Here is a 4,973-nt window from a genome sequence, read left to right on the forward strand (position 1 = left end):
CCGTGCACTTATTGATTTCTGATTCTTTATTGATGTCTGGGTTGTGTTGCTTCCTTCGTTACTTGATGACTTTTACTCGGAGTTGTTATCTTCCCCACAACATGCTCCCCCTCCTATATTGATTGCTTATCTCTGTATTTCTTTTCCGTTATATATATTTGAACTGCACAGGTTTATGTGGTAGTCTGGTCTAGCCTCATCACTACCTCGCTGAGGTTAGGCTAGGCACTTATCAGCACATGGGGTCGGTTGTGCTGATACTACACTCTGCACTGTGTGCAGATCCCGGAGCAGCGTTTGATCATCAGTAGTAGATTGGGAGCCATCCTTTAGTTCGCCGAGACTCTGAAGTAGCTCTGCTGGCGTCCGCAGGCTCGGCGTCTCTTCTATTAGTTTTTATGTTCTATTATCATTTGTACTCGAGAAAGACTATGTTCTTTTCTTTCAAACACTTATTTGTAGTAATCCTAGACAGTCCGTGGATGTCGTGACACCAGGTTCTGGTTAGAGGCATGTGTTGGTCTTCAGGATATTGTTTTTATATTTTATTTAAGACCTTCGCTAAATTTCATATTTCGCTATTATTTAATTGTTTATTCCCTGTTAATTTAATTGGTTAAAAAGGAATTAAAAATAAAAAGAGTTAAAGATTTTAAGTTCGTGGCTTGCCTAGCTTCTACGAGTAGGCGCCATCATGACTCCCGAGGTTGGGAAATCCTGGTCCTGACATATAGCCTCGATCCCCTTGTTTACTGCTTTTCCTGTGCCTTTTTCTACTTATATGTCTTGCCATCTATACAGGCCCCAGAGTTTATCCTTATGCAACCGGTAGTTTCGATCCAGCACGAGACTAGGACATCAGCTTCTGAGGCGGAGTAGCTCATACTTGAGAGGTACAAGAAGTACCACCCACCTACCTTCAGTAGATTGGCTATAGATGATGCTCAGAGTTTTCTGGAGGAGTGTCATCGTATTCTCCGTACTATGGGCGTAGAGGAGACGAGTTGGGTTTCTTTTACCACTTTCCAGCTTAGAGGAGCAACCTATCAGTGGTGGCGTGCTTATGAGTTGAGTAGTCCGGCCGAGGCAGCTTCACTTACATGGACTCAGTTCTCGGACATGTTTTTAAGAGAGTAAGTCCTTCGGAGCCTCAGGGACTCATGGTGTGTGGAGTTTGAGCAGCTGCGCCAGGGTGCTATGACTGTGTCAGAGTATGTAGTCCGCTTTAGTGATTTGGCCCGACATGCACCGGTCTTGGTTGCCATAATTCGAGAGAGGTTCAACGGTTTATCGAGGGACTCCGCCTCGGTATCTGGTTCAGTATGGGCAGGGAGTTGGAGATGGATATTTCTTACAAAGAGGTTGTGAGTATTGCTAGGAGATTGGAGGGCATGCTTGCTCGGGATATAGAGGAGAGGAAGGCTAAGAGGTCTCGAGAGTCTGTCACTAACAGTGGTACTCGTGCCCCAGCTACAGTTTGCCATGGTAGGGGTTATGTAAGTCGCCCCGTTCATTAAGCTCTTCACATTGTGGGTGGTGTTCCAGCCCCTTCTATGCCCCAAGAGCCTTATTATGCACCGCTAGTATCTAGTGTGCCTCTTGTAGAGGTGCTTTTAGCGGCCAGTCTAGCAAACCTGTCCCAAGTCAGTCACAGCAGCCATGCCCTATGAGAACTTGTTTTGAGTGTGGCGACACTCACCATATGGTGAGGGATTGCCCCAGACATAGAAGGGGTGCACCTCCACACACTTTTCAGCCACCACGTGCGCCACCAGGTCCTTAAGCTATGGTTCCAGCACCAGCTACCGCCCCACCTACTCAGCCAGCTCGAGGTGGAGATCGGGGAGGTCGAAGTCAACCTAGAAGGGGAGGCCAGGCTAGATATTATGCTCTTTCGAGTCGCACAGAAGCAGTTGCTTCTGACTCCATCATTACAGGTATTGTTCCGGTCTGTCATAGAGATGCGTCGGATTATTTGACCCAGGCTATACGTATTCCTATGTGTCCTCTTATTTTGCCTCGTATATGGGCATATCTCAGGATTCTTTGAGTTCTCTTGTTTATATGTCTACTCCTATGGGAGATTCTCTTGTTGTGGATCGCGTGTATCGGTCGTGTTTTATTTCTCTTAGTGGATTTTAGACCAGAGCAGATTTATTATTACTCAGCATGGTCGACCTTGATGTTATCTTGGGCATGGACTGGTTGTCACCTCATTATGCTATTCTTGATTGTCACGCTAAGACCATAACGTTGGCTATGCCAGGTTTACCGCTATTAGAGTGGATGGGTACCTTAGAGTATACTCCCAGCAGAGTTATTTCATTTCTTAAAGCTCAACGAATGGTTGAGAAGGGGTGTGACGCGTATCTAGATTATGTGAGAGATGTCAGTATTGATACCCCTACAGTTGAGTCCATTACAGTAGTGAGGGACGTCCCAGATGTGTTTCCAGCTGACCTTCCGGGCATGTCGTCTGACAGAGATATTGATTTTGGCATTGATTTGTTGCCGGGCACTCAGCCCATCTCTATTCCTCCATATCGTATGGCTCCTCCCGAGTTGAAGGAGTTGAATGAGCAGTTATAAGAGTTTCTTGATAAGGGCTTCATTCGGCCCAGTGTGTCACCTTGGGGTGCTCCGGTCTTATTTGTGAAGAAAAAGGATGGTTCTATGCATGTGTGCATGATTATCGCCAGTTGAACAAAGTTACATGTAAGAACATGTATCCATTGCCTCGTATTGATGACTTATTTGATCAGTTACAGGGTGCCAGGGTATTTTCCAAGATTGACTTACACTCCGGCTATCATTAATAGAAGATTCGGGAGAGAGATATCACGAATACTGCCTTCAGGACTCGATATGGCACTATGAGTTTCTTGTGATGTCTTTTGGGCTGACCAATTCCCCCAGCAACTTTTATGCACTTGATGCACAATGTGTCTCTTATAATAAATATTTAATTTATTTTTTCCTTAAAATAATTATAAAACCTTGCTACTATCCTTTTTGGTAATTTGACACTTAAAAGCATATTTTATAAAGATTGGCCAAACACAATTTGTTTACCAAATATTGAAAAAAGTATCTCTTAAATGAATTGGCCAAACACAAATTATTATATTTTTCAAAAGTACTTTTGAAAAAAATATTTTTTTTTAGAAAGTACTTTTCAAAATAAGCAGTGGTAGCTTGGTCAAACGGGCTCTTAATCAGTTTTGGAGTCCTAAATATTAGGACTTCATACATAATTTAAATAAGGAGGAAATAATTTAATAAGAAAAGTTTTAATTCATTTGAAACTCCTAAATATTAGAAAAGTAACTGAAATTAATTTTTTTCCCATGAGAATTTTACTTTTAAAGGATTAAAAAGGGGCCCATTTAAATTCCCATCATTAGCATTCTGTACCACTTTAACTCCCCTCCACCCGCGTAATTTAAAATCAGAACAAAATATTGTCTTGTATATTGTAGTTTAGGTGGAGAAGGATTTTGAAGTTTCATCCTATTCCTTTTAGATGCTTTATTGAATTGGACGTTGTATTTGATTCTCCCATTCGTTGGTTAACAACTTAGCATGTTTTTGTGGAATAAAATTATTACTTTATAAATGGGTATTGTTATCTTACAGTGATGATGTAGTGATGCCACTGAATGATAGTGAATCATTACCATTAATATCGTACATGTTAATACCATGATATTACCTTGTGTAAGAATAAAATAAAGGAGAGTCCAAAACTTAATTGATAATTTTTTGAACATAAAATACATTTTTGATGTTAAAAAAAAAAGATACAATAATGGGTATTTCGCAGTTTTATACTGCGAATTGGCTTAACGGATTTTTTGCCGTTAAAGCATTTCGCAGTTTTAAAAAATAATTTTTTAATGACATTTCGTAGTACAGTGCTGCGAATTACAATTCGTCGTACTGAACTATGAATTGCCCTAATATAAAAACGGGTCGTCTTTTTCCCACAGAAAACGATCTCCATTAAAAAATAAAACTCAAAAGTTTCTGGTCCCCCACCCCGCCTACAATTTAAAAAAAAAAAACTTCGGCCCCATCCGTCCCATAAAGAGCAAGAAGTGTAAGTCCCACACACAAAAGAAGTTTTGGATTGCGTGTTTCGGGTGCAAAAATTTGATTTCAATAATATTTACATCGAGGTATTTCAATTTAGTTTATGCCGAAACTCATATAGTCATGCATTAGTATTGTTTAGTATGTTTCCATGTGAATTTTTGTTATGTTAGTGTTTAATTTTGTTTCTTTTATATACCCGGTTTGATTTATTTGATATCCGAATTTATGTTATGTTTGTGACCAAAAATGCTACTTGATTGTTTGTGTTAAATAATATTATTTATTTTGTTTATTTGTATTGTTGATGTTATATTCATATTGTATAGCCTTATAGCGTAGTAAAATATAGTGTCTTTTAGCGAAGTAAAATATAGAGCCTTTTAGCGAAGTAAAATGTAGAGCCTTTTAGCGTAGAAATTGAGACTTATAATAATTAAGAATTATTCGGTGGTACCGGGCGTCAAAAATCAAGCCTGGAACCCATACATAACTATTATCTCCAATTTCAAAAATCATACTTAATTAAATTTATTAAGTTAATAAAAATCTAAAAATGTTGAAACAGAGACTTATAATAATTAAGAATTATTCGGTGGTACCGGGCGTCAAAAATCAAGCCTGGAACCCATACATAACTATTATCTCCAATTTCAAAAATCATACTTAATTTAATTTATTAAGTTAATAAAAATCTAAAAATGTTGAAATTGAGACTTATAATAATTAAGAATTATTCGGTGGCACCGGGCGTCAAAAATCAAGCCTGGAACACATACATAACTATTATCTCCAATTTGAAAAATCATACATAATTTAATTTATTAAGCTAATAAAAATCTAAAAATGTTGAAATTGAGACTTATAATAATTAAGAATTA

The sequence above is a fragment of the Nicotiana attenuata genome, unplaced genomic scaffold, assembly GCF_001879085.1.
Source record: "Nicotiana attenuata strain UT unplaced genomic scaffold, NIATTr2, whole genome shotgun sequence".
In the NCBI taxonomy this organism is placed as follows: domain Eukaryota; kingdom Viridiplantae; phylum Streptophyta; class Magnoliopsida; order Solanales; family Solanaceae; genus Nicotiana; species Nicotiana attenuata.